This window comes from Micromys minutus (genome assembly GCF_963924665.1).
Source record: "Micromys minutus genome assembly, chromosome: X".
NCBI classification, from domain to species: Eukaryota; Metazoa; Chordata; class Mammalia; order Rodentia; family Muridae; genus Micromys; species Micromys minutus.
The window spans coordinates 87578627-87588889 of NC_137970.1; the positions used below are offsets into that span (position 1 = coordinate 87578627).

At 41.8% G+C, this 10263-nt stretch overlaps 1 pseudogene across 1 annotated transcript; it reads right to left on the reverse strand.

The window, feature by feature from the left end:
- Positions 1–7509: 7509 nt before the first annotated feature.
- On the reverse strand, positions 7510–8641 carry LOC308415104 (testis-specific Y-encoded-like protein 1; annotated as a pseudogene). Its single transcript has 2 exons — positions 8205–8641; positions 7510–8144 (listed from the first exon to the last, which is right to left on the reverse strand). The product of its transcript is annotated as a testis-specific Y-encoded-like protein 1 (transcript).
- Between the last annotated feature and the right edge of the window lie 1622 nt (positions 8642–10263).

Here is a 10263-nt window from a genome sequence, read left to right on the forward strand (position 1 = left end):
TATTTGTTTTTGTTGTTGATTTTGTTATTCTGTTTTTCCTTATTTTTATAATTTCTTTTATTAAATCTGCAGTTTTGCTTTGTTTTGAGACAGTATTTCTTGGTGTTATCTGCTCATATTGCCATTCTATACTTTGATCTTCAGACTGTCTAGGTATTGATAAGTGGAATTCATTTAGTCATCATCTGATGCCTCTGGAGAATTTCCTGACTCTGAACGTTTCACTCTGAGACTGTGTATAAAACACAAAAAGGGAGGGTACCTGGGAAGGTAGTAATGAATGGATAGACTCACATTTCCACTGTCTGTGTGAATTTGCTGGGTGTGTTCAGGGTTATGTGGTAAGCTAGAAACAGGAAAGGGATGGCCTATACCTCCCACTGAAGTAGTCTGCTCTCACAATCCACCATCATTCTAACCCTCTGGGTTTATGTGCCTTCCCATCTGGCTTTCCTCTATGTCATGAGTTTAATTCCCTGTATGTGACCTTCCAGTGTGACAGAGAAGGGTATGATCTCTGCATACCAGCATCAGGAGCTCATTGAGAAGAATGCAGTGTGCTGTGAGGACTCCCAGCCAGAAAGGGTGAAAAGAACGTGATGATGCTCTGGGTAGGTGAATTCCCTTCCGCCATCCTTGTGTACTCAGTAAGTTAACCATATCCTGTCTCTTATTCATGAGCAGACTTGGGAGGTTAAATTGATTCCTTATGCAAATGCTCCCTGACATCTCAAACAGATGGATGGACTAAGGCACTTTGGAGGAAATCTTTAACATTAGGTGTTCCTGAACAGCAGGACAGGCGTTAGGTTAGAGGTCCTTATTATTGAGATATCCCTGGTCTCTTCAGAATTTCAGCATTAAAGGATGATTTTTTTTTTCAAAGGACTTTTCTGCATCATAATGATAGTTTGATTTTGGTTCTTGAATCTTTTTGTGATAACTCAAATTGATTTACATGTATTACATCATCTCTGCATCCCCGGAACAAAACGAATTTGCTATGGTAGATAATGTATTTGATGTGTGTTTAAAATTTTGGGTTACAATCTTTTATTAAGAATTTACCACGCGGACCGCCAGCCCCTAGGGGTTGAGAAACTGGTGAGTGGGAGATCTGGGCTGCCAGGGAGCAGAGAGATCTCTGCAGAGTGCGCACGCAGAACGAGCCCTCCGACCTCCCTGATCCAGAAACCAGGAACAGAACTTTGGAACCTCTGTTCCCACCCAGCGACTTTGAGGCATAGAACAGGGCTGGGCCCATCTGCCACCTGGACCAGTGGAGATCCAGGGACACAGACCAGATACAAGGGAAAGGCGAGAACATATCACTGACAACAAAATAGCAAGAGGAAAGTGAAAGAGTATATCCCAAGAAAACCAAGACAACCTGGCAACACCAGAACCCAGCTCTCCCAATACAGCAAACATTGGAATTCCAAACACTCCAGAAAAAGAAGACACAGACCTGAAATCATACCTCACGATGCTGATAGAGATACTTAAAGAAGAACGGGAGGAAAAGCAAAAAGATTCAGAAGCTTTTAAAAAGGAAACAAGAAAAACACTCGAAGAACTCAAAGAACTAGAGGAAAACAGAACCAAAGAAATGAAGGAATGGAAGAGGGAAATTAAAATGGAAATTGACACAATAAAGAAACACTAAAAGAGATAACCCTAGAGGCAGAACACCAAAAAAAGAAATCAGGAGTCACAGAAGCAAGCATTTCCAATAGATTACAAGAGATCGAAGAGAGAATCTCGGGGGCAGAAAACAACATTGTAAACATACACAAAACAGCCAGAGAAGATGCAAAATCAAAAAGCTCCTAACCCAAAATGTCCGGGAAATCCAAGACACAATGAGAAGACCGAACCTAAGGATAATAGGAATAGAAGAGGGAGAAGAGTATCAACTAAGAGGCACAGTAAATATCTTCAACAAAATCGTAGAAGAAAACTTCCCTACCTTCAAGAATGAGATGACCACGAGTATAAAAGAAGCCTTCAGAACTCCAAATAGGTTGGACCAGAAAAGAAATACCTCCTGACACATAATAGTCAAAACACCAAGTGCCCAAAGCAAAGAAAAAATACTAAAAGCAGTAAGGGAAAAAGGTCAGGTAACATATAAAGGCAGGCCAATCAGAATCACACCCGATTTCTCAACAGAGACTATGAAAGCTAGAAGAGCCTGGACAGAAATCATGCAGACCCTAAGAGAGCACAAGTGCCAGTCCATGCTGCTATACCCAGCAAAACTATCAATCACCATAGGTGGAGAGATGAAGATATTTCAAGACAAATCAAAATTTACAAAATATCTGACCACAAACCCAGCACTACAGTGCATTATAGGTGGAAAACCCAATACAATGAGGGAAAATACAGCCTAGTAAAAACAAGAAAACTCCTAAGCAAGAAAACTAAAAGAAGAAAAAAACACAGACACAACTCAACCCACAAAAGCAATAATGGCAGGAAACAGAAACATCTATTCCTTGATATCTATTAACATAAATGGACTCAACTCCCCAATAGACACATAGGCTATCAGACTGGATACATAAACAAAATCCAGCCTTTTGCTGCATACAGGAAAGTCATCTCAGAGACAAAAACAGACACTATCTCAGAGTAAAAGGGTGGGGAAAAAAAAAACCTCCAAGCCAACAGCCCCAAGAAGCAAGCTGGAGTGGCTATTCTAATATTGAATAAAGTAAATTTCCAACCAAAAGTTATCAAAAAAGATAAGGAAGGGCACTTTTTACTCATTACCGGGGAAACCGGTCATTAGGAACTCTCAATTCTTAATATATATGCTCCAAATAAAAAAGCCCCACATTCATAAAAGAAACCCTACTAAAGCTCAAAAAATAAATTTCACCCCACACAATAATAGTGGGAGACTTTAATACCCCACTCTCACCAATGGACAGATTATGGAAGCAGAAACTGAACAAGGACACTGCAAAACTATCAGAAACTTTGAACCAACTAGAATCAATAGATATATACAGAATATATCATTCTTAATTAAAAGAATACACTTTCTTCTCAGCACCACATGGCACCTTCTCGAAAATTGACCACATAATTGGACACAGAAGGAGCCTCACTCGATAAAAGAAGATTGAAATACTCCCATGGATCCTCTCAGATCACCATGGTCTAAGGCTGGTCTTTAACAATAACAAAGACAACAAAAAGCCCAAGTACACATGGAAACTAAACAATGATCTGTTAAATGATAGCAGGGTCAAAGAAGAAATAAAGAAAGAAATTAAGGACTTTCTAGAATTCAACGAAAACGAAAACACAACATACCCAAACCTATGGGATGCAATGAAAGCACTATTGAGAGGAAAACTCATAGCCCTAAGTGCTTCCAAAAAGAAACTGGAGAGAGCTTACATCAGCAACCTGACAGCACAGCTCAAAGCCCTAGAACAAAAGGAAGCAGATATACCCAAGAAGAGTAGACAGCAATAAATAATCAAAATTAGGGCAGAAATAGACCAAATAGAAACAAAAAGAACCATTGAAAAAAACTACAAAACCAAGAGTTGGTTCTTTGAGAAAATCAACAAGATTGATAAACCCCTAGCCAGACAAACTAGAGGGCAAAGAGAGAGTATACAAATTAACAAAATCAGAAAGGAAAGTGGAGACATAACAACTGAAACTGAGGAAATTTAAGAAATCATCAGATCCTACTACAAAAACTTATATTCCACAAAATTGGAAAATCTGGAGGAAATGGACGAATTCCTAGACAGATACAAGATCCCAAAGTTAAACCAGGACCAAGTAAACCATCTAAATAACCCTATAACACCTAAAGAAATAGAAGAAGTCATCAAAAGCCTCCTAACCAAAAAAAGCCCAGGTCCAGACAGGTTCAGTGCAGAATTTTATCAGACATTTATTGCGGATATAACACCAATACTCTCCAAACTATTCCAAAAGATAGAATCAGATGGAATACTACCCAATTAATTTTTTGAGTCTACAATAACCCTCGTACCTAAACTACGCAAAGACCCTACAAGGAAAGAGAACTTCAGACCAATCTCACTTATGAACACTGACGCAAAAATACTCAACAAAATCCTTGCAAACCGAATCCAAGAACACATCAAAACGATCATTCATCATGACCAAGTAGGCTTCATCCCTGGGATGCAGGGATGGTTTAATATAAGGAATTCCATCAACGTAATCCACCATATAAACAAACTCAAAGTACAAAATCACATGGTCATCTCACTAGATGCTGAGAAAGCATTTGACAAAATTCAACACCCCTTCATGTTAAATGTCCTGGAAAGAACAGGAATCCAAGGTTCATACTTAAACATAATAAAAACAATATACAGCAAACCAACAGCCAACATCAAACTAAACGGTGGGAAACTTGAAGCAATCCCACTAAAATCAGGGACTTGCCAAGCCTGCCCACTCTCCACCTACCTATTCAACATAGTACTGGAAGTCCTGGCTGGAGCAATTAGACAGCAAAAGGAGATCAAGGGGATACAAATCGGAAAGGAAGAGATAAAAACATCACTCTTTGCCGATGACATGATAGTGTACTTAAGTGACCCCAAAAACTCCACCAGAGAACTCCTACAGCTGATAAACTAGTTCAGCAAAGTGGCTGGATACAAAATCAACTCAAACAAATCAGTAGCCTTCCTATACTCAAAGGACAAACATGTGGAGAAGGAATTAGGGAAAAGGTACCCTTCACAAATGTCACAAAAACTATGAAATACCTTGGTGTGACTCTAACTAAGTAAGTGAAGTGCCTGTATGACAAGAACTTCAAAACTATAAAGAAGGAAATTGAGGAGGATCTCAGAAAATGGAAAGACCTCCCATGCTCATGGATTGGAAAGATCAACATTTTAAAAATGGCCATCCTACCAAAAGCAATCTACTGATTCAATGCAATCCCCATCAAAATTCCAACACATTTCTTCATGGAATTGGAAAGATCAATGTGCAATTTCATATGGAATAACAAAAGACCTAGAATAGCGAAATCCATCCTCAACAACAAGTAAATATCTGCGGGAATCACTATCCATGACTTCAAGCTATATTACAAGGCAATTGTGCTGAAAACTGCATGGTACTGGTACAGAAATAGGCATGTGGATCAATGGAATAGAATAGAAGATCCAGAAATGAGCCCTCACATATATGGTCACCTGATTTTTGACAACGGAGCCGTAAACATTCAATGGAAAAAGGACAGCCTATTCAACAAATGGTGCTGGTCCAACTGCCACTCAACATACAAAAGAGTGAAAATAGACTCTTTCTTTTGTCCTTGTACAAAGCTCAAGTGTAAGTGGATCAAAGATCTCCACATTAAACCAGGTACACTGAAACTATTAGATGAGAAAGTAGGGAAAACTTTAGAACATAAAGGCACAGGAGAAATTTTTCTGAACAAAACACCAATGGCTCATGATTAACAAATGGGACTTAATGAGATTGCAAAGTTTTTGTAAGGCTAAGTTCATTGTCAAGAAAACAAAACGGCAGCCAAAAGAATGGGAAAAGATTTTTACCAACTCCACATCAGATAGAGGCCTAATATCTAAGGTGTACAAAGAACTCAAAAATCTAGACACCAGAGAATCAAACAACCCTATTAAAAAATGGGGTACAGAGCTAAACAAAAGGTTCTCAGTTGAGAAATATTGAATAGCTGAGAAATATCTGATGAAGTGCTCCACATCCTTAGCCATCAGGGAAATGCAAATCAAAACAACCCTGAGATTCCACCTCACACCAGTCAGATTGGCCAAGATCCAAAACTCAGATGACAACAGATGCTGGCAAGGTTGCAGAGAAAGAGGAACCCTTCTCCACTGTTGGTGGGGTTACAAACCAATACAACCAGTCTGGAAATCAGTCTGGTGATACCTCAGAAAATTGGACATAACACTAACTGAACACCCAGCTATTCCACTTCTGGGCATATACCCCAGAGACACCTTAGTACACAACAAAGATATATGCACCACAATGTTCATAGCAGCTCTATTTATAATAGCCAGAAGCTGGAAGGAACCCAGATGTCCTTCAGAAGATGAATGGATACAAAAATTGTGGTACATTTACACAATGGAATACTACTCAGCCACCAGAAACAATGACTTGACCAAATACTTAAGAAAATGGCTGCATCTAGAGAAGATCATCCTGAGTGAGATAACCCAGTCACAAAAGAACAGACATAATCTGCAGTCACTGATAGTGGGATGCTAACCCCAGAGGCTTGCACTCCCCCAGAAACAACTCACAGACTGTATGAAGTCCAAGAAATAAAGAAAACAAAACAAAACAAAAAAAAAATCTTTATACAACAAGAAAACTTTGACTATTTCCATGTTAAATTTTGTTTTACATGTACTTTATGCTCATTGTAACTATTAAGTTTTCAATGCTTACTATCAAATCTTTAAAAAAATCAAGTATTGACTAACAAATATATTCATACAGTTTTATGTAAAAATTATTTTAAAATCTGAAAAAAGTACAGACAAAAATGTATTGTATAATTTTATGCAAAAATGCTTTAAATCTGTACATTTATCTTTGTTTTGTAAAATAAAGTTGTTAAATAAAAAAAAAAAAAAAACTCAGAGAATGTATTTTCCTGAGAAATTCTCTTCCCACCGCCTTTGACAAAACTGTGAAAGCCCACATCCTGTCTTCATCCTCAGACCAATTTCATCTGACTTATTTTGGTTCTATGCCTTTTCAGCTCACTTTCCCTACTTAGAGTACCCATCACAATCTCTTTCTTTCTTTTAAACCATTAGGAAGATGTGTGTGTAGTTCAGTCGCCCTATTAGCTTTCTAGGGCTTGCTAACCAGGTTGAGGAGTGGGTAAGAGAGAGACAAGGCAGAGTTCTGTGGACTCTTACAGAGTATCAATGCGGGAAATGCTCAATGAACTACAACTCCTAATGTTACAGATGTTTCTGAGCTACTTTTCTCTAATAACAGGAGAAAGTTGGGAGAGTGAGGGTGAGGAGTACTGGTAAACAAAATGTGATATAGCCTAGAAAATGTCACAAAATCACACAGAAGTTGGCAAACTCCTGCAACGAACTTAGGCCCAGCCAACTGTTCCAAACTTTTGTGCCCACACTGCCACATGCTGAACAGGTAAACAGATAAAGACATCTAGGTTGCAGTAAGTGAGTAACACTGAAAACAGGATTCACATTTAATGTACAGTTTCATTGTTACTCTTAGAAAGGGTACAAGCCCTGTCCATGAACCTGCAGATACGAATTCAGAACAGTTTGGGGGCCATGTGAAAGCAGAATCAGGTCCACAGTCTTAATGTCGAGGGGGAGAAACTTTTCAGACAGAAGATTCAGAAAAGTCAGGAGCAAAGAAATCAACATACTGTATATCCGCTGCATCTGCTCAAGCACAGGTGAGAAGGGACCTGTTCAGTTGCATTTTCAAAGGCAAAAGTTAACCTGACTGGAAGCCAAAAGCCTGGGAATCTCTGGCTCCCTTATTGGGCGATGTCGGGGTTTAAGGATTCCTTCACGAGACAGGTAGTATATAGGTTTAGCCACAGGTCTTCTTTGATAATTTCAGAGATTCTGTCAGATTCTGGAAGACTGTGGTCTGAGAACCAGGTGAAGAATCTGCAGATAAGGTCTTGGTTACTGCCAATAAAAGACTGGGGCTCATACTCCCTCTGCCATATGAATGGAGTGGAAAGAGACACCACTCGACCAGATGATCTCACTTCATATTCCTTGACAATCAGCTTGTTTCTAAAGTAGAGGTTTCTTTGAAAAAAGAACTTGAATTTGCAGCTGGTCTGAGGATGTCTCAGTTCCTTCACCTCCACATTGGTTATGTACCTTAACATTTCTGCATCCAGACCCCTAATCATGGCAGATGACTGAGGGTGGTTCCTGAAGGCAGTCATCCAGAAGTCTGGGATATTCTGAATGATGTAGTTCCTTCATTCCAGAGAGTGTGTTGCCGCATCTGCCCAATCTTCTGCTTCAAATGTTGGAAGTCCCTGTCAGCCTGAGCATTCAGTGTCCAGTTCTACCTGGATGTCCTCCAGCGGGTTCGAGTGAAGATCTATGCTTATGTGCCAAGGCCCTGGCTTCTCCTGTGACTCCCTCACTCCTCCACTAGCCTCCTACATGTCCAGTTCTTCACCCGCAGGCTTCAGCTCCACCTTCATCATCTCCTCACTCCTGTGCATTGTCACTTCTGACTTCTCTTCTGATGCTACCGCGATGGTGCCCCGTTCAATCCTCACGTGGCGGGCCTCGGCTTCCTCTCCACAAGTTTCTAGGGCCTTCTCTGCATCGTTCCGTATCACAAAAGCGGCTGCTGCGAGGCCCTGGAAAACAGACGGAGTCTGTCCCTGACTAGCTGCGGCCACAGGAATCTGGGGGTCAAGGCCTGAGACACTCCAGGGCTCTGTGCTCCCTACGATCCCCACTAGGCTCTCACCTGTTACCACCTTCTCGCATAGCAGCAGAAGCTGACCTGAGGTTGCCATGGCAGTGTCTGCATCACAGAGGGCACGGCTGACATGGACAGAGGTTCCCTCATCCCGGTCTGGGCCTCTCATGAAATGTCCAGTCGCACAGATGTCAGTTTAGTCACCCTCACCACCTTTATATGTTCAGAGTCATCTCTAACTGGAGAGTAGGGACCCAGACCTGTGAGGAAAACTACCAGGTCTCCAGAACCCGACAGTGGGCTGTGGGTGGATGGGGGTGGTGATCCACCATCATCAGATTCAAACCACCTCACTGTGTGTACCAAGTGGGCAGGGAGCCTAGGCCGAGTTGTGGCTACTGGTCAATCTGAATAGAATCTTGGATGGCTATTTTCTTGTTATTCGGTTCCTTCAATAACTTAATGGCAAAAAACAGCCTCTCAGAGACCAGCAAAGTGAGGTCTTATAAACTCCATGTGGCTTTCCCAGGCCCATCACTCCAGCCCCTTTGAGACACTGGGGCAGATCCCAGTTGTCTCATATCCTCAGGGCAGAGCCAGCACTCAGTGGGAAAGGATTGCTCTTCCTTTTCTACTTTGCTCCCAACTGCGAATGCAGAGTCAGGGGAATGGCTCTGAGGGAATGCTGCTGGCCATCCCAAATGTAGAGAGGTCTGAGATTCTACTAGGGCAGCCCGGCCTGGACCCAGTAAGTTTCTCCCCACCCTCCAACCTCTGATTCTTTCTGAGATGCTGCTGGAGTTGGTGGCTAGAGAGGTTTTTTTGTGAGAGCTCTGCTCTGCAGACTGTAACTCTGACCTAGGAGCCATGGGCTTTGGAGTGCTCAGGGTCCCCTCTGGGCAGAGAAGGGAACACCACTTGGGTTGGCCTGGGAGGTTCTGTTCTGGGCAGTACCAGGAGATCCTTGGTGGAAGAGCCTCTTGGGGGACTCAGAATCACTTCCATTGGAAAGGGCTCTGATAATTCTGAGAGGATTCAGGGAATTCACCTGAAGCAGGGCTCACCTACCCTAGGCTAAAGAGGTGCAGGTGCTGTGCTGGTTTGAGCTGGTAAAGCATGGCCTGCCCTGTGGATGGCTTGTTGGGCTCCCCAAATGTAAGGAGGAAGACATTTACTATTACAAATGTTTCTTTGAGACAACAAAAACCCCCAAAACTGCTGCATTTTTGAGTGTACATTGGCAAGTTCTCACAAAATTTCAGGCCTTTCATTTTCTTATTTTGTTTCCTTTTTCTGTTTTTCTATATTCCTCTTAGGCATGGTCTCTGTGTGTAGTTCTGGCTGTCCTGGAACACACTTTGTAGACCTAGGTAATATAAGACTCATGGAGATTGCAGGTCCACTAAGGGCTCAGAGTGTATCTGAGTAGACACAGACTGACTCTGCCATAATCCCAAAGGGGTTCAAAACAGGTTGGGATGGCAGGGTACCACCCAGGACTGGTGCCTTGATGGCCTCTTGGCTGTGATTCCCGACACCCAAGCAGGCAGCATACTCCTCCTGGCTTCTCCTGAGTAGCTCACATTCCCTAACATCCTGGGAGATCAGCCAGGGGAAGGGTCAAAAGACACCTGGCTGTCTAATCTCAGCCCTGTCCAGGTATTTGCTGGAGGAACAAAGATGCTTATCAAATTCAGATCTACACAGTCTAGGATTTAGAGGACCGGATGACCATTGTATCTCTCTGTCTACCCTTTGACTTATCACTTACCCCCACCTGCTTCAGCCCCT